This window comes from Pseudorasbora parva, chromosome 8 (genome assembly GCF_024679245.1).
Source record: "Pseudorasbora parva isolate DD20220531a chromosome 8, ASM2467924v1, whole genome shotgun sequence".
NCBI lineage: Eukaryota > Metazoa > Chordata > Actinopteri > Cypriniformes > Gobionidae > Pseudorasbora > Pseudorasbora parva.
This window is the reverse complement of record NC_090179.1, coordinates 4,726,572-4,747,518: the sequence shown is the minus strand read 5'-3', so window position 1 is coordinate 4,747,518 and position 20,947 is coordinate 4,726,572. Positions and strand designations below refer to the sequence as shown.

General features: G+C 42.3%; 1 long non-coding RNA gene across 1 annotated transcript in view; it reads left to right on the top strand.

The window, feature by feature from the left end:
- Positions 1 to 9,943: 9,943 nt before the first annotated feature.
- LOC137084050 (uncharacterized) overlaps positions 9,944 to 20,947 on the top strand; it is a 648,504-nt gene continuing 637,500 nt past the window's right edge. The window contains exon 1 of the long non-coding RNA XR_010906687.1: positions 9,944 to 10,028. This is a non-coding gene — a long non-coding RNA (uncharacterized lncRNA). The remainder of the gene's footprint in view (positions 10,029 to 20,947) is intronic.

Here is a 20,947-nt window from a genome sequence, read left to right as displayed (position 1 = left end):
TTTTGAAAAAAGAAGTGGGGAGTGTGTTAAGGGCGCAGGTTGATGTTTTAAGGTGCTGTAGAGAGCCAGGAGAAGTGTGATTTATTCCAAGATTTGCTCAATTAATTGTGGTTGGAAACTCACAGGTTGGAAAATTAAGGCTGGGACCTGTGTTGCAGGAAGTGACAGTGAGAAGTAAACTTGATGAGCACTTCCTGCAGAAGAGGTCCCAACCTCAATTTTCCAACCTGTAAGTTTCAACTGTGCACTTCTGATGGCCAGCTGATTTTAAATCTGGCCACCGGACAAGTTACAAGCTACTCTTTCGCATGGACATGAGGTGACAACTGAGCCTTAACATCCCTCACCTTGATGCTGAGCACATCTGCATCATCAGACACAAATATCTTGAGCAGGTAGTAAGGGAATCAGAACTGTCTGATAATAACAAGGAAAGTGCCTCAGCAGTCCCGATCTCATCAGCCAATTCCCTTTGCGATCCCCACATTCTGAGCCGCTGCTCCGCCTCAGTGGGCCCAGGACCCAAACCGCGGGGAACGCGAGCCTGGCCAGCCTCATCAAACATGGCCAGGTGGGAGTGCAGGATTTTTTTCTATTCTCTCAGACTCTACTTGTTATCTCTGTGTGAGATTAACTGAAAAGTGTATTCAAGCAGTAAAAGTTTGGTGTTTTCTAACATAATGATGACAGTGGGCGCACAGCTATTAGCGCTCAACACTGTATACCTACCGTGCACAGTCCAACCAAACCATGCTCTGGCCCACCTCTTCCAAGAGGGCCAGGGCCGGCTAAATGAACCGTGCCCGGAATGGCCCACTCAAACTAGTCAACCGAACCAGACTTTGGGGACACGGTTCAGAGCACCTAGTGTGAGTATACCCTTAGTATCGGATCAATACCAAATTTTGCAGTATCGCCCACATCTAGAACTCAGAACTGTGGTTGTCATTTGCTCCATCTTGGTGGTCCTCAGCCACACCTTGGTAGTTTGTAGCTCCGTTGCAGTGGCCACTACATTTGCCGTGGTGCTCTTCAGACCCACCAACGTTAGCGATGAATGCTATGTGTTTACTGATGTTACAGCTAATGCCAAAAAACTTTTCCTCTGTAAATGTCAGCTTGTCAGTGATGCTTAACATTATCAATGCAGTGGAATAACTGTTACAACACGATTTATTTATTTTTTGACAGTAATATATAAACCATCTACATAATTAAGCTTACGTTAGTTACCACCTCCACGTTAACTTTAAAACCAGCGTACACAGTTTTTAATAACACAACCATAACGCATTGTTCATTATAAACGTGCGATTATAAATTATATTGAGAACGTCATACATAGAAAGCATGCCATAATGTAACTTACCCACTTTAGACACTTGATGGATTTTTATCATTATAGGATGGTTGTGTACAGGAACTGCCAACACACATTTCCATACAATCAGCTTGTAAAAGTGCATGTACCATTATATGACCCCTTTAAATTTCTGTTGTTTCTGATTTTAAACTATATTATTAGTATTATTATAAGCTGTAAAAATTATAGCCTACTTTAAGTAATGTAGCTACCAATTTATTTTCATTTACACGTTTTAATTTACATGACAAGAAAATATATGTATAAACATATATATGTGTTTAATGCATTACAAAAATAAACAATGTACAGCACAACCACTTCTCTTTTATTTAGCCTACGTTTCAAGTTAAGGAAAATGAACAATAGACAGCAATTTCTTTGTTTGTTTTTTTACTAATAAATTGCATAAAAAATAATAATAGGCTAACAATAATAGGCTAATAATAATAAAGCCTAGCCTATATAAATTGTTCTGTGCCGTCCTCGACTTTACATTCAGCCTTTGGAGGAGACTTTTAGGTGAGCGACATTCATTTATATTGGCTAGCTAAAAAAACTTTATTTTGCAGTACAGCTAAGTCCGCAGTTTTTGTTTATTTGCATTTTGTTTTAAAAAATGTAATGACACATGTCACATTTGATTTAGCCTATTTTTCTGTGACATTTTTTAGCTCTTGACAGTGATAAGAAAAATAAATGATTGCACCAAATCCTATCCCCAGTGTCTCTCTTTCTGTAGGCCAAAGCGAAATTTAAAATAGAGATTTTGGAAACAAAATCTAAATTTAGCTGGATCAGTCGGGTCGGGAATAAAATAATTTATAGCGCGGGAGCACGGAGTGAATTTTAAGCAGGTTGGATTAGTGGGAGTGGGATGAAAATACGGCCCTATACAGAAATATATTATTGTGTTTGTTTGATAAAGACAAGTTGCAGTTGCCGCTTTCAAAATAATCTCTCCCTCATGTGAACTGAACTGACAGGGGCTAGATATGACAGGGGAGCTGAAGCTCATTAAATGTGCGATTCTTATCCTAGCCGTGGACGTTTACTTCCAAGGTCTACAGTGTGTCACTCCCATCAAAACCCAGCGTTAAGAAGACAGCCTCAAAACCAGTGTAGAAAATAGCATATGGCTCATAAGTTATGATGTTTTTGAATGTAAAAAACACACAAACGTCATTAGTTGACCTCAGACAACAGTATAAAAAAAGAAAGAAAGCCAGTTCATGACAACTTTAATGCAATTATCTAATCAACCAATCACATGGCAGTTGCTTTAATGCATTTAGGGTCCTGGTCAAGAAAATCTCCTGAACTCCAAACTCAATGTCAGAATGGAAAAGAAAGGTTATTTAGGCAATTTTGAGCGTGGCATGGTTGTTGGTGCCAGACGGGCCGTTCTGAGTATTTCACAATCTGCTCAGTTACTGGGATTTTCAAGCACAACCATAGGGTTTACAGTGAATGGGGTGAAAAGGGAAAAACATCCAGTATGCGGCAGTCCTGTGGGCGAAAATGCCTTGTTGATGCTAGAGGTCAGAGGAGAATGGGCCGACTGATTCAAGCTGATAGAAGAGCAACTTTGATTGAAATTACCACTCATTACAACCGAGGTATGCAGCAAAGCATTTGTGAAGCCACAACACGCAAAACCTTGAGGCGGATGGGCTACAACAGCAGAAGACCCCACCGGGAACCACTAATTTCCACTAAAAATAGGAAAAAGAGGCTATAATTTGCACAAGCTCACCAAAATTAGACAGTTGAAGACTTGAGTCTGATGAGTCTCGATTTCTGTTGAGACATTCAGATGGTAGAGTGTTACAACCCTGGCTCTAGGGATGCAACATAAAGGACACAAAGACAGAAATCTGCCAATCAAAAGTAAATTTATTAGATATAAAAAGAAAAAGGGACTGTAGAGACATCCGTGCCACTGCTACTGCAGTGCTGGCTGCTAGATGAGAGAGAGAGAGAGAGAGAGAGAGAGAGAGAGAGAGAGAGAGAGAGAGAGAGAGAGAGAGAGAGAGAGAGAGAGAGAGAGAGAGAGAGAGAGAGAGAGAGAGAGAGAGAGAGAGAGAGCATGTGTCCTAGATCTCTTAAAAGGCTCCCTTCAGGTGCCGCCATTAAGTGGTTGATTGCAGGTTAGCTACCAGGGAAACTGCAATGAAACAGATTAGAACACTCCCACCCTTAAAATGTTGCTATTGGATAACATGGCAACATCAACAAGTGCATGAAATAAACAAGCACTTACGACCTTGACAGAGCATCCACCAAAACATTATCCTTCCCATGAATGTGGCAGACAGTAAGGTCCTATCTCTGCAAAAACAAGCTCCATCGCATTAGGCGCTGGTTAAAGTTTCTCGTGCTGTGGAGGAACACTAGGGGGTTATGATCAGTGTACACAATAAGCGAAACACATGGATTTCTGAATTTGGCAATCTGCTCTGAGCAATCTCGGAAACAGAAACACTTCTTTCTCCTATCTCAGTAGATGGAACACTCAGAGCTGCCAAGACCTTGACCTCAACTTTCTAATCAATGGTATATGCACCACTATATTGAGCCTGCAATGCAGAACCAAATATCAGTAAGAGCAAAAGCCATTTGTTTCCTGAACACAACACACGATTTTTAGCCTTTCGATCACACTAGGTCTTCATCTTCCCCTGAGCTGCTTTCAAATTGTCTTTGGCCAGTTCACAGGCTCTACCAAGCCTGAAACGAAAGTGAGACACATAGTCCAAGAGGTTAGTTGAAGTAGAATGCTCAACATCTAACCATTTCTCTTTGACCAATTTCAAGGGTTCCCTCACGGTATGTCCAAACACAAGTTCAGCTGGACTGAAACCAAGGGATTTCTGAACCACCTCTCTAACTGAGAAGAGTAGTAATGGAACGCCAACACAAGGAGGTCCAACACAATCAATCATACACAGCAAAATCCTCAGTGTTAAATGAACACTGCTGGTGTTTATATGAGTCCACTATGAGCCCACACTCAGAGTGTTAAAAAGTAACACTGAAACAGTGTTGATGTTAATGAGATAATTATGTGATTGAGCATAAATGATAAACACCTGCTGTTAATAAGCTGTTACCTGACGATAACAAGCAGAATCACTAAAGGAAAGAGAAACACGAGAACTACAACTGAATTTAGCCACACCCTTAGATGAAATCAACTGAAGATAAAAGAAGACATTACATCTCTGAAGATCTCATCAGAGGATTAAACAACTCCAAAAACAGCATGACCAGCTTCACACATTACTAACCAGACTGACTTTATTTCTGATATACATCTACATAAGCACTTATTGAGAATTAATAGAGTTTTTATGTCACCATTATGGTGATCAGTGTTTCCTTTAGTTGGCAGCTTGAGGACTTTTTAATGTTAGTGTTTCTTTGACTGCTGTATCTGGGTTTGCTATGGCAAGAAAAGCAGAGAAAACACAATCAGATGCTGTCAGCTGCATGATGAGTGGAATATGATCATTGTGTAGTGGCTTAATTAGCGGATCTTATGACTGAGTATGAGCGATATACTATTAACTTTGTTTTATTGTGATTCTAGAAAAGTAGATTTTTTTTTTAAACAAGTTGAACACTAAGCAATTTGAGAATTAATAGAGAAAACTCTATTAATTCTCAATAAGTGCTTATGTAGATGTATATCAGAAATAAAGTCAGTCTGGTTAGTAATGTGTGAAGCTGGCAATGCTGTTTGTGGAGTTGTTTAATCCTCTGATGAGATCTTCAGAGATGTAATGTCTTCTTTTATCTTCAGTGGATTTCATCTAAGGCTGTGGCTAAATTCAGCTGTAGTTCTTGTGTTTCTCTTTTCTTTAGAGAATCTGCTTATCATCATCAGGTAACAGCTTATTAACAGCAGGTGTGCATCATTAATGCTCAATATCTTAATTATCTCATTAACTTCAACACTGATTTGGTGTTACCTTTTAACACTCTGAGTGTGGACTCATAGTGGACTCACATAAACACCAGCAGTGTTCATTTAACACTGAGGATTTTGCTGTGCAACGTGCTCAAATGGCTCTCCAATGGCAGGAATAGGATGTAGTGGAGCTGCAGGAATAGACTGGTTAGGTTTTCCTACAACCTGACAGTTATGACATGACCTACAATACTGAGCCACCTCAGACCTTAATCCAGGCCAGATAAAATGCCTTAACACATGATCCAATGTTTTTCTGACCTCCAAGCGGCCAGACAGACAATGATCATGGGCAAGATACAATATGTCAGATCGATAAACTTCTGGAACCACTACTTGAAACACACTACTCCAGTAATCCTCACTGGATATTTTTGGATCTGTCCACTTCCTCATCAAAACACCATCACTAACAATATAGCCAGAAGCAACATTTGATAGTACTTCATCAGACACTACATCTTCAAACAATGGTGAAAAAGTAGGATGTTGTTTTTGCTCAAAGATTAACTGTTCACAAGATGGAAACGTCTTACCACCCCCTACAAAGTTCATGTCACCTTGGGCCATGAAGGTATCATAAAGTGGTATCACAGATTTACTGTCGGAAGATTAGACATCAACATGCCTCTTAGCTGACATTACACGAGTAATTGCACAAACAAAAAAAAGTTTCTGGAAATGCCAGTTCAAGTTCATCTGGACCATCTGACTTGAGTACAGTAGAGGTTACTTCAGGAACAGCTAACACTTTCCCACCAGCTAAACATTCCCTAGAATAAAGGACACACCATCCATGGGAATCTGGGAACAAAGTACAACAACAACATCCCCAGAGATTAAATCTGACTGGACAATATTGCGAGGCATAGAGAAAAATCCTCCACCAAAACCTTTCACAATTACCTCTGAACCTTGATCTGACTTTTCATTGAAAGACAAGACATCACGCAGAATCACAGATTGAAAAGCTCCCGTATCTCTCCAGATCTTGATAGCTTGCCTGTTTTCAGGATCAGAAGACAGACAAACAAAACCATCCATTACGAATGATGATGAGCCAGCCAACTCATCTTTCTTGCATGGAACATTAGCAACTGAAGATGCCAGAGAAAAACTTGGCACAGGACTTACAAATGCTACAGTCTTTGTGAATTGTCTGTTTCTTACTTAGAACAGGACAGTCTGCAATAAGATGACCTGGTCTCTTACAATAAAAACAAGACACTTCTGGAGTCAAACCATCATTAGTCATTTTAGTGTCAGGTGATATGGCAAAGGGCACAGACATTACAGACCTATTATGCTTACTCTGGACCTAAACCTCAGCTTGTCTATCACCAAACTTTACCTTATGGGTTAAGACAAACTCATCTGCCAAGATTGCAGCTTGTTCCAAAGTCATTGCCTTCTGCTCATTCAAATAAACAGACACTTAATCAGGCAAACAGTTTTTTTTAAATCAAGCAAAATAAGCTGTCTAAGATGTTCCTCACATTCTACCTCCTGAGATGTACACCACCTATCAAACAAATGATCCTTCTGTTTTGCAATCTCAACATAAGAGCCGTGAGGAGATTTGGTACAACTTCGAAAGTGCTGGCGGTAAGCTTCAGGGACCACCCACATAGCATCATTGTGTCGGCCCAGATCTGGCCCTCATCTGGCACATGTGGAATACGGATCTGGCCCACATGCTGCAATGAATGATGGCCCTTGAGTGGCCCACTCCTGTTTGCCAGATCTGGGCCACAAGCAGGCCATAGCAACGCCACATGTCAGCCAAGAGCAAAGAAATAAACCAGAACTGGACCTTTTCTGACTCACAAAATATGTTTATATTAAATATGGAGTCATTGCAGCCTTAATAACCCTTTTAACAAGCAGAATAACTGAAGGAAAGATGAGAAACTGGTATAATTGGGGTGGTAATTTTGTGTTAGTTAGTGCTGGCTTGTGACCTCCTCCTCCTCGAGAGACTTTGCTCCATCGATGAAACTGCAAACTATTCTTCAGTAAATTCTCTTCATTTGATTGATCATCCTGACTCCTGGTCTTCATTTCTACATATCTGGTCTCTGGGTCTAAACTGTTAGCCCAACAGAAGTTGGGAGTTTTTTTGGATCGAGTGGAGCATGTCTATGTATAATTTAATGTTTGGAAGTAAACATTTGAAAAAAAAGTAGACCGTATGTTTGCTTGCATTTCAAATACTGTTTGTAGTTAGACAGACTTCAAAAGGTGGAGCAGAAGAATTAGAAGCAACTGCCATTACAATAACTTCATATGAGAACCAATACAGAATGAACAAAACATACTTTATCATCTGATCCCAGAGAAAGAAACATTAGCACAATGCTTAACCAGTTAATAAAGGAACTGACACAACAATACACTCAATCTTATAAAGTTTTTTATTGAATTAACTGTTCCATTGGAATATACAGGGAGTGCAGAATTATTAGGCAAATGAGTATTTTGACCACATTATCCTCGTTATGCATGTTGTCTTACTTCAAGCTGTATAGGCTGGAAAGCCTACTACCAATTAAGCATATTAGGTGATGTGCATCTCTGTAATGAGAAGGGGTGTGGTCTAATGACATCAACACCCTATATCAGGTGTGCATAATTATTAGGCAACTTCCTTTCCTTTGGCGAAATGGGTCAAAAGAAGGACTTGACAGGCTCAGAAAAGTAAAAAATTGTGAGATGTATTGCAGAGGGATGCAGCAGTCTTAAAACAGCCAAGCTTCTGAAGCGTGATCATCGAACAATCAAGCGTTTCATTCAAAATAGTCAACAGGGTCGCAAGAAGTGTGTGGAAAAACCAAGGCGCAAAATAACTGCCCGTGAACTGAGAAAAGTCAAGCGTGCAGCTGCCAAGATGCCACTTGCCACCAGTTTGGCCATATTTCAGAGCTGCAACATCACTGGAGTGCCCAAAAGCACAAGGTGTGCAATACTCAGAGACGTGGCCAAGGTAAGAAAGGCAGAAAGTCAACCACCACTGAACAAGACACACAAGCTGAAACGTCAAGACTGGGCCAAGAAATATCTCAAGACTGATTTTTCTAAGGTTTTATGGACTGATGAAATGAGAGTCTTGATGGGCCAGATGGATGGGCCCGTGGCTGGATTGGTAAAGGGCAGAGAGCTCCAGTCCGACTTAGACGCCAGCAAGGTTGAGTTGGAGTACTGGTTATAATAATAATAATAATAATAATAATAATAATAATGCATTTTATTTAACAGCGCCTTTCAAAACACCCAAGGTCACTTTACAGGGAAAAACAGCAATAACAATATAAATACATAAATCAACACACTTAAAACACACATGCATCATAGAGACAGAAAAATAAGTAGTAAATCATAAAAAAAGCCTGAGTAAAAAGGTAGGTCTTAAGACGAGATTTAAAAGTATGCAGACTGTCAATATTACGGATATCGAGAGGGAGAGAGTTCCACAAGCGAGGGGCCGCATGGCTAAAAGTTCTAGCTCCCATGGTCTTTAAGCGTATACGTGGTAAGACAAGAGAGAGTGATAGTGAGGATCGTAAAGTGCGTGAAGGAGTGTAAATATGAAGAAGATCAGTAAGATAGGGAGGAGCTAGACTGTGAAGTGCCTTGAATGTGAGAAGCAGGATTTTGAAGTCAATTCTATATTTCACTGGAAGCCAGTGAAGTTGCTGGAGAGTTGGTGAAATGTGCATGGTAGAAGGAGTTCTAGTAAGAACACGAGCCGCAGAGTTCTGAACCAACTGAAGTTTGTGGAGAAGTTTGGAAGGAAGACCAGTAAGAAGAGCATTGCAGTAATCAATACGTGAGGTAACTAGTGCATTAATGAGAATTGCAGTGTTGTTCATTGAAAGGGATAGACGAAGGCGATTAATATTACGCAGATGAAAATAAGCGGTATGTGTAATATTATTAATATGGGCTTCAAATGAAAGTGTGCTATCCAGAATTACACCCAAACTCTTAACCTGTGAAGAGGGATAAATGAGATGTTGATCAATATCCACAGGTATATAGTCAGAGTTTGTCAATGTGGATTTTGTCCCTACAAGTAGGACCTCGGTTTTGCTACTATTAAGCTTAAAGGGGGGGTGAAATGCTGTTTCATGCATACTGATCTTTTTACACTGTTAAAGACTTGGAATCCCATACTAAACACAGACAAAGTTTCAAAAGTTAAGGTGGACGTTTGATGGGAGTATTTCTTTGTCAAAAATACTACTTCCGGTTAGTCATAAGTTTCGGCAAGTTTTTTGAGATCATGCGTCCCCATTGACGTTAGTGGGGGCGGAATTTCCTTGTATGGGCCTTACGGACAATTCTACCGGAAGCGCGTGAGAGAGAGCGAGGGAGAGAGCGAAAGCAACAGCCTACGCCCATCAAAGCGCTGGTTTGTAGATTGCTGGACAGGTGACAATTACACATAATGTCACCAAAAAAGTGCGTTTTTGGTTGCCAGACCAAGACAGTCTTGCACAGATTCTCCAAAACCCCGCGTCAAGGCAACAGTGGATGTAATTTGCTTTTCCGGATCAGCAACTGAGTTGCGCGAATGTTTATATCTGTTCGCTGCATTTCGGTGCCGACTGTTTCATAAACAAGGCCCAGCTTGACGCCGCATTTTCCCAATCGCCTAATGCTGAAGGATGGAGCAGTCCCAACGTTAGAAGGGTGAGTGAGACTGCTTCAAATGTCTCTACACAAACCACGCGTAAACACACAAACACACGTGCACAACTGCACTTCCCACATGTACACCTTCAAAGACAAAAATACGACGATATAATTCAAGTATAAATATGTAAATAACACAAGCCGCTAAGCATATTATATAGTTATTGTATAACTTGTAACTTACCACATACAGACGTCCTGCTCTAGTCGTTTTTGCTGCTGCTCCTGTTCAACTGCAGCCTCTGGGTCTGATTCCGGATCATAGATGTATGGCTGTATCTGATTAAAAGCCATATTTTTATTTTGAATAAAGTTTTTTTCCCGCTGTTAGGGATGACGGACTCGACTCAACACTACAGCGCTGCTGTACACGTCATTATTTAGCTCCGCTCACACGACACGCCCCCACCCGCTCGGCTTTTTTCGGAAAGACTCGGAACAGCGCATCTTTCTTATATAATTATTAAAAAAATAAAGACTTTTCGGAGATATGCAGGATGCAATGCTACTCTATAGGTACTCAAGATTGACATGACACTGACTGAAACTGAGTGTTTCACCCCCCCTTTAAGGAAGTTAGCTGAGAGCCAGTCTTTAATTTCAGCCAAACAACGGGACAAGAGAGGTGGTGGAAAAAAGTCAGAGGTTTTGGAAGATAAGTATAGCTGGGTGTCATCGGCATAGCAGTGAAAGTGAATGCCATATTTCCTGAAAATATGACCAAGTGGAAGTAGATAGATAATGAATAAAAACGGACCCAAAACAGAGCCCTGAGGAACACCAGTAGTGACTGTCGATGATCTTGATCGGAAGTGCTTTAATTGGACAAACTGAGTACGGCCAGAGAGATACGATATAAACCAGGACAGGGGTGTGCCAGTGATCCCAATAGAAACTAACCTGTCAAGGAGTATTTTGTGCGAGATGGTGTCGAAGGCCGCACTCAGGTCGAGAAGGACAAGAATGGTTAATAAACCAGAGTCAGCTGCCAACAACAAGTCATTAGTGATTTTGACAAGAGCTGTCTCTGTACTGTGGTGCGGACGAAAGCCAGATTGAAAATGCTCAAACAGGTTATTTTTGGACAGATGATCATTTACCTGTGTTGCAACACATTTTTCCAGAATTTTAGAGATGAATGGCAAATTAGAAATCGGACGGTAATTATCTAGGTTAGATGGATCCGCCCCTGGTTTCTTAAGGATTGGAGTAATAATAGCAGATTTGAAATAGGAGGGTACATAGCCAGAAGCAAGTGAACAATGGATAATTTTAGAAATTAATGTAGATAAAGATGGTAAACAGGCTTTGACTAAGTGAGTTGGCAGAGGATCAAGCCAACAGGTAGTAGGCTTGGATTCCCGGATAAGACGCAGTATCTCCGCATCAGTTGGTAATAAAAAAGAAGAGAGACCAGAGTGTGGGGACACTTGAAAAACTGAGCAGCAGTAGTTATAACCTATGTTACTAGCAAGTATTTGTTGGTGAATATTTTTAATCTTAGACTCAAAAAAAGTCATAAAATTGTCACATAGTGTGGTAGAATACATGTCTAATGGCAGAGAATCCGGTGGTCGTAAGATATTTTTTACCACAGAAAAAAGAGATCTTGAATTTGTTTCTCTGGCTCCAATTAAAATAGAGTAATAATCAGATTTAGCTTTAGACAGTGCATCCTTATAAAGTTGGACATGTTCAGAAAGCATTTGTTTATGTACAGTGAGACCAGATTTGGCATACAGACGCTCTAACCTACGACCTTTAGTTTTAAGTTGACGAAGTTCTGGGGTAAACCATGGAGCAGAATGAATGAAAGAGACAGTCCGGGTTTTCACAGGTGCATAATCATCCAAAATCTTAGTTAGTCCATTGTTATAATAAGAAACCAGTACATCAGCATCAGTAAAATCAGCTTTGCTGGAAAAGATGGCAAGTTCATCAGAGAAAGAAGACACATCAATGTTCTTAATGTTCCGAAATTGGATAGAACGACACAGATTTACCTTAAAAACTGTCAGTTGGATGCAGAAAGACACAAGTAGATGGTCTGATATGGACAAGTCGAAAACAGAGCAATTATACGGAATAATGCCAGAACAGCAAATTAGATCAAGGATATGCCCTTTAGAATGGGTGGGCAAGTTAGTGAATTGCAGCATACCAAAACTATCCAGACAGGATAGAAAATCACTTGTACTTGTGTTGGTGACTTCATCTATATGAATGTTAAAGTCCCCCAGCATGATAACATTCGGAGACATGGGACATATGTAAGTCAGAAGCTCAGAAAGTTCAGTTAAAAAGAAGGGATTGCTCTTAGGGGGGCGGTAGATAGACATGAGAATGGTAGGAATAGCCCCATTGATTTTTAGGGCAATCGATTCAAATGAAGAATATGTAGGCACAATTAGCTGGGATACTTTCCATTTCTCTTTATGAAGTATTGCCAAACCCCCTCCCCGTCCAGTAGCGCGGGATTTACAAATAAAGGCATAACCCGGAGGAACAGACTGGTTAAGATGGAGAAAATCATCCTGTTTCTGCCAAGTCTCAGTTAAACAGAGGAAATCAAACTTACGGTCAGACAGCATATCATGCACAAGAGGTCCTTTATTGGAGAGTGATCGTACGTTGAGTAATCCAAAGGAGAGATTGTTTTTTCCAGTATCGTTGCCAACCGATCTGGCCAAATTGGTTAGTACACCATGATCAACAGTGCGTGTAGACCTCCTTGCTGGACGTGGATTCGACGACCAGAATGACCGTATTGAGCACGAGTCATCGATGGTGTAGCTTCGTCGAGACCCACGATGACTGTACGGTCGACGTGGTTGATACGCAACATCTGGATGGAAATGTAAAGCTGACGGGAGTTCAAAAGGACGGGAGCGGAGCTGGAGAAGTTCCGCCGCAGAATATTGAAGGATCAACACTGCAGGGTGGTATATTGCAGAGAGGATGACCCAGACATAGTTAATCCATACAAGCAGTCCGATGATCTTCATAGTTGCTTCCCGCGCCAAAGGTACCTCGAGTGAAGAATCAGAGGTCAGTAACCGGCAGGCAAACCGGCAGCCACGAGAAGTATCACACAGATCAGCTGATAATAGCGTGCGGTGGTCCGAACTCGCTGTAGTCAGCGTAACAGGCAGATCACAGATAGATGATGGCTATAAAACAGCTTAAAACAGCAATAAAACAACTACTAAAAGTCAAAATATCCAGGAGCAGCGGCAGCAGGTAGCGCCAGCGTTCACCCCGGATATGACGCCATTAATGACAACCCTTTTCGGGTTGAGGATGGAGTTTGGGCTGGTATCATCAAAGATGAGCTTGTGGGGCCTTTTCGGGTTGAGGATGGAGTCAAGCTCAACTCCCAGTCCTACTGCCAGTTTCTGGAAGACACCTTCTTCAAGCAGTGGTACAGGAAGAAGTCTGCATCCTTCAAGAAAAACATGATTTTCATGCAGGACAATGCTCCATCACACGCGTCCAAGTACTCCACGGCGTGGCTGGCAAGAAAGGGTATAAAAGAAGAAAATCTAATGATATGACCTCCTTGTTCACCTGATCTGAACCCCATTGAGAACCTGTGGTCCATCATCAAATGTGCGATTTACAAGGAGGGAAAACAGTACACCTCTCTGAACAGTGTCTGGGAGGCTGTGGTTGCTGCTGCATGCAATGTTGATGGTGAACAGATCAAAACACTGACAGAATCCATGGATGGCAGGCTTTTGAGTGTCCTTGCAAAGAAAGGGGGCTATATTGGTCACTGTTTGGTTTTTGAATGTCAGAAATGTATATTTGTCAATGTTGAGATGTTATATTGGTTTCACTGGTAAAAATAAATAATTGAAATTGGTATAAATTTGTTTTTTGTTAAGTTGCCTAATAATTATGCACAGTAATAGTCACCTGCACACACAGATATCCCCCTAAAATAGCTAAAACTAAAAACTAAAACTTCCATAAATATTCAGCTTTGATATTAATGAGTATTTTGTGTTCATTGAGAATATGGTTGTTGTTCAATAATAAAATTAATCCTCAAATATAATTCTGCACTCCCTGTATTGAATAAATGTAAAGAGATGAACACGCATGTCTTTATGTCACAGACACAAGTCTGCCAGTCATAGTTTTTGCATTGTGTAGGAGGCTGAAAGTCTTTATCACCTTGCATTGTTCCCAACACAGTGTGTTCAGCCACAGTCTCCTTATAGTTTTTTTTTTTTACAAAAAAATTGTGGAGAACAAAGCAGGCGTAAATGACAAAGGGCAGGTCCTGCAAGTTGATGTCCATAGGCCTTTTCAGTGCAGCAAATCTGTCTTTGAGACGACCAAAAGCACACTCAATGGCCATCCGTGCCCTACACAAACTTAGCCCAAAGTACTGTTCTTGAGGTGTGGAGCCACCGTTTGCATATTCCTTCATCATGTAAGGCAGCAGAGGGTAGGCTGGGTCACCAAGAAGATAAATCGGTATGTTCTCCTCGTTGTCCCCAATCTGTTTTTTCAGAGGAGGGATCTGGTCTTAAAGTACAGGTTGAGCTTTGAATTAGCAAAAACCTGTGCATCATGTTCCCTTCCGGGCCACTTTATCACAACATCCATAAATCTCTACTTATAACCACAGACTGCATGGACATTGAATTGAGAGAATGTTTGCCTTTCCTGTTGATGTAGTCCATCGAGTTGGCAGACGGCTGTTTGATTTCTATGTGTGTGCGGTCGACTGCTCCCAAACACTGTGGCATCCCATGAGCACGATGGAAACACAAAACCAGATCTTCGGCCTCGGACTTCGTAAAAGGCAACTTGATGTACTTTGGACCCAGGTGGACAGCGATCGCTTTGCACGTTTGCCTGACAACAACAGACAAAGCCTGTCGTGACATGCTGAAGGCATTGGCAGTCTTTCTTAGCCGTCCCTCGTTGCTCAAATAATACAGAGTTAACGCAACCCTTTTGAGTGTAGTAATTGGTGCCCTCATGTTTGTGCTTTACTCTTCAATTTATGGACTGAGTTCCTCACTCAGGGCGACGAGAGATGCTTTGGACATGCGGAAATTCTCCCTCCATTCATCTTCCACAACAACGCCATTGAAAAAGTTGTCACACAAACTGCTAGTTCTACCTGGTCTTATCCAAAATGTTCTCCTGGTTTCTCTCCTGGTTTAGCCTAGAAATCTAGACACACTGCGAGTGCCATCTAGCAACTCTCAATTCACTTCTGACCTGTAAATGCCAAACTCTTGTCGGGCCAATCAAATCGTGTATAGAGTGGGCGGGGCTTAAAATAATGACGGCCAAGTTGCGCGTGCGTGTGCTTCTAGTAAACACAGAAACTGGCGAATGGCGGTCTTTCAAATCAGCTTTGACCGCGACTCTGGAAGACTTGGAGTTAAGCTTTTTTCTGAGAAAATAATGAATGGCACTGAAATCATTCTTAATAAGGGAAGATGTGTTCTGAGTTTTGTCGACAGTATACTGTGGTGTGACAAGCAACGGGGCGAGGGACAGTGAGAGCGGGCCGGTGATGAGTGTTAATGAGTACCAGCTGCATGGCACACTGGTCTCGTCTCGCGGCCATGTGACGGGAGCGTAAATGGAGGAACAAGGGCAGCGGAAGACGAGAGAGGACCAGGCCTGGAGTTTATGTTGAGTTTTGTTTTACGTGTTATTATGTGTTTGTGGGCAGTCGTCTGTGAGGGGCTGCCCACGTTTTATTTTGTGGGTATTTGCGGGCAGTCGTCCATGAGTGGCTGCCTGCGGTTTTACTTTCGTTTTGTTTATTTATTTGTATTTTAAAGTTGTGAAACGTTCGCCGGTTCCTGCCTCCTTCCTTCCCATCTACGAACTTCGTTACAGATACGTTGAAAGTTTAATCTGTCAACGAGCTCTGCTTCACCTTCGTTGCTCTGGTTGGTTGTATCAATATCCAATTGCGTGCACGGCGTGCAGAGAGAATTTGAAAGACAACTTTTTATTGAGCCCTGTCAATGGTGAGTTTCCAGACCAAACATCTTGATGTGGGTCTGGCTTGCCAGGCTACTACTGGTTGTCTTCCGCGGTTGATCTAAGAGCATGTGGCGTATGGTGTTGTCTATTATTGCTTGTTGCTCACCACAATTGCATAGAAGCAATAGATTTTGCTGTAATAAAGCTAGTAAGCTTAGTAGCTTCTGCACCATGAACACAATCATGTAGTCCGCCATTATTGTTGTTGCTGTTACGTGTGATGCAGCCGACACATGATGTGATGACATCATCGTTTTACAAAATGAACAAATTGGCTGTACACACAAACCCGCAAGGGTGTTGTTTTCAGATTTATCCACTTTAGGACCTGGTTTCAAAAATAGCTATTTCAGTCCCCCAAAACGCAGGATCCATGTGGACGAAACACCAATACAAAAAAAAATGTATACATATACAGTGATACATGTCTCCGTGTGGACGGGCCCTGTGGTTGTTGAGACCATCCTTCACTTCAGAGCTCCATCCACAAGGAAATTGTATGCCCTAAGAGTTTTCTCTTCTTGATGCAGTGGTCGTCAGATGGACCCAGTTCCTGCAAGAGGAAATCACTGCAGGTTGCTCTTCAGTGATTCACTGCTCTTTCGGTTGCCCCTTTGGCGGCAGGGGCGGCAGTGGCTCAGTGGTTCATGTCGGTTGTTTACAAACCAGAAGGTTGGTGGTTCAATACCCGGTTTCACCTGACCAAGTGTCAAAGTGTCCTTTAGCAAGACACCTAACCCCAGCTGCTCCCGATGAGCTGGATGGCGCCTTACATGGCCGACACCGCCGTCGGTGTATGAATGGGTGAATGTGAGGCAAAAATGTAAAGCGCTTTGGATAAAAGTGCTATATAAATGCAGTCCATTTACCCTTTGTGCCTGGATTTTGATAATGGTGTCCCTTCACCCTAGACCAGGGTACATGCCCCAGTGCACTGTAAATCCTAAAAGTTATATTTACTAAATAAAAATGAGAAAATTCCAAACAAGACGGTGCCACGAGAGAGCTGGTAAGTCTCCTATTCTTTTAGGGAGAAAATAGCATGAAGAAACATAGTCTTTAGAACAAAACTTCTCTTAAACTTCCTCGAGCGGCTCAAAGGGAGTCTCGGAAAGACCCTGAAGGACCAAGAGATCCAAGAGTGCATTCTAGAGGCCTTAGCCTCAAAGTGCCACGAAGGAAATGATTAACCAGAAGGTGTCGCCCCAAGAAACACCACCCAAAGGAGTATGGTAAGCACCTGAGGCCACCACGTACACCTATAATGTGGAGGGAGCTAGCCCAGCGGAGAATCTCCCCTCCAGGAAATCCAGCACCGCGCTCGCAGGGCAGTTAACTGGATCCCACAGGTGATCTCTGCACCATAAAGTGAAGAGCCTCCACTTTAGTGTGTCCTCGTGGAGGGAGCTCTAGAGTGTAGAATGGTCACAACAGCCTCGGTTGAGAGACCAGAATTTATGAGCTGGGGCCCCCTCAGAGGCCAAGCCCACAGTTTCCACAACTCCACGAGGGTGTATGAAGACACCCCCCACCTGAGAGAGAAGTTCCCTCCTGATCAGAATCTCCAGGGGAGAGCCGTCACGAGAGACACAAGGTCCGAGAACCATACTCGGCCCGGCAAGAACGGGGCTACTAACAGAAGACAGGCCCCGGCAAGTTGCACTCTCTCTAGAACTCCCGGAAGCAGAGCAATCGGGAGAAATGAATACAGAGGCAGCCTCGGCCACTCCTGTACCATGGTGTCCAGTCCGAGAGGAGCTGGAGGCACTAGGGAGAACCACAGACGACAATGCATATTCTCGTGAGTGGCAAACAGGTCCACTTGAGCCCTGCCAAATCTCTCCCAAAGGAGCTCCACCACAGGCCTTGGGCTAGAAAGCAAGGGTCCCTCCACATTACCAAGGAGCGGCGACACCACCGCATAACATTGATCACATGGAAAGGATTCCCCTCGGGGAAAAACCCTTGGTTTTGAGTCACCACTTTAGCGGTCTCATGTACAACATGCCGCACAGAATGATATTGGACGTTGCTGCCATGAGACCTAACAGCTTCTGAAGCTGTTTAACTGTGAGTGACTGGTCTAGTTTCACCCATTTTAAGGCCGAGCCGGTCGACCCTATGCGAAGCTCTGAAAAACGGGCCTGCATAGAGACCGAATCCCAAGTCATGCCTTGATACGTTAATCTCTGCACTGGAGAAAGAATGCTCTTCTTGGAGTTGAGCCTCAGCCCAAACTCCCTCATGTGCGCGAGAACAACATCTCGATGTTGAACCGTGTGACGAGCTGTCTCTGCTAGAATCAGCCAGTCGTCGATATAATGAGAATGTGAATCCCTTGCATGCAAGGGGCTAACGCTGTGTCCACACTCCGGTAAACGTTCGTGGTGAAAGTGCTAGACCAAAAGGGAAGCACCTGATATTGGTAAGCTTCTCCCCCGAAAAGCAAACCTCATGTATTTCCTGTTCTGGGAGGAGACATGCAAATATGCATCTTTGATATCTATCACGACAAACCTCGCGTCATATCCGGGGTGAACGCTGGCGCTACCTGCTGCCGCTGCTCCTGGATATTTGATGTTTTAAGCTGTTTTATAGCCATCATCTATCTGTGATCTGCCTGTTACGCTGACTACAGCGAGTTCGGACCACCGCACGCTATTTTTAGCTGATCTGTGTGATACTTCTCGTGGCTGGCGGTTTGCCTGCCGGTTACTGACCTCTGATTCTTCACTCGAGGTGCCTTTGGCGCGGGAAGCAACTATGAAGATCATCGGACTGCTTGTATGGATTAACTACGTCTGGGTCATCCTCTCTGCAATATACCACCCTGCAGTGTTGATCCTTCAATATTCTGCGGCGGAACTTCTCCAGCTCCGCTCCCGTCCTTTTGAACTCCCGTCAGCTTTACATTTCCATCCAGATGTTGCGTATCAACCACGTCGACTCGTGCTCAATACGGTCATTCTGGTCGTCGAATCCACGTCCAGCAAGGAGGTCTACACGCACTGTTGATCATGGTGTACTAACCAATTTGGCCAGATCGGTTGGCAACGATACTGGAAAAAACAATCTCTCCTTTGGATTACTCAACGTACGATCACTCTCCAATAAAGGACCTCTGGTGCATGATATGCTGTCTGACCGTAAGTTTGATTTCCTCTGTTTAACTGAGACTTGGCAGAAACAGGATGATTTTCTCCATCTTAACCAGTCTGTTCCTCCGGGTTATGCCTTTATTTGTAAATCCCGCGCTACTGGACGGGGAGGGGGTTTGGCAATACTTCATAAAGAGAAATGGAAAGTATCCCAGCTAATTGTGCCTACATATTCTTCATTTGAATCGATTGCCCTAAAAATCAATGGGGCTATTCCTACCATTCTCATGTCTATCTACCGCCCCCCTAAGAGCAATCCCTTCTTTTTAACTGAACTTTCTGAGCTTCTGACTTACATATGTCCCATGTCTCCGAATGTTATCATGCTGGGGGACTTTAACATTCATATAGATGAAGTCACCAACACAAGTACAAGTGATTTTCTATCCTGTCTGGATAGTTTTGGTATGCTGCAATTCACTAACTTGCCCACCCATTCTAAAGGGCATATCCTTGATCTAATTTGCTTTTCTGGCATTATTCCGTATAATTGCTCTGTTTTCGACTTGTCCATATCAGACCATCTACTTGTGTCTTTCTGCATCCAACTGACAGTTTTTAAGGTAAATCTGTGTCGTTCTATCCAATTTCGGAACATTAAGAACATTGATGTGTCTTCTTTCTCTGATGAACTTGCCATCTTTTCCAGCAAAGCTGATTTTACTGATGCTGATGTACTGGTTTCTTATTATAACAATGGACTAACTAAGATTTTGGATGATTATGCACCTGTGAAAACCCGGACTGTCTCTTTCATTCATTCTGCTCCATGGTTTACCCCAGAACTTCGTCAACTTAAAACTAAAGGTCGTAGGTTAGAGCGTCTGTATGCCAAATCTGGTCTCACTATACATAAACAAATGCTTTCTGAACATGTCCAACTTTATAAGGATGCACTGTCTAAAGCTAAATCTGATTATTACTCTATTTTAATTGGAGCCAGAGAAACAAAATCAAGATCTCTTTTTTCTGTGGTAAAAAATATCTTACGACCACCGGATTCTCTGCCATTAGACATGTATTCTACCACACTATGTGACAATTTTATGACTTTTTTGAGTCTAAGATTAAAAATATTCACCAACAAATACTTGCTAGTAACATAGGTTATAACTACTGCTGCTCAGTTTTTCAAGTGTAAAAAAACGCCTTCGTCTATCCCTTTCAATGAACAACACTGCAATTCTCATTAATGCACTAGTTACCTCACGTATTGATTACTGCAATGCTCTTCTTACTGGTCTTCCTTCCAAACTTCTCCACAAACTTCAGTTGGTTCAGAACTCTGCGGCTCGTGTTCTTACTAGAACTCCTTCTACCATGCACATTTCACCAACTCTCCAGCAACTTCACTGGCTTCCAGTGAAATATAGAATTGACTTCAAAATCCTGCTTCTCACATTCAAGGCACTTCACAGTCTAGCTCCTCCCTATCTTACTGATCTTCTTCATATTTACACTCCTTCACGCACTTTACGATCCTCACTATCACTCTCTCTTGTCTTACCACGTATACGCTTAAAGACCATGGGAGCTAGAACTTTTAGCCATGCGGCCCCTCGCTTGTGGAACTCTCTCCCTCTCGATATCCGTAATATTGACAGTCTGCATACTTTTAAATCTCGTCTTAAGACCTACCTTTTTACTCAGGCTTTTTTTATGATTTACTACTTATTTTTCTGTCTCTATGATGCATGTGTGTTTTAAGTGTGTTGATTTATGTATTTATATTGT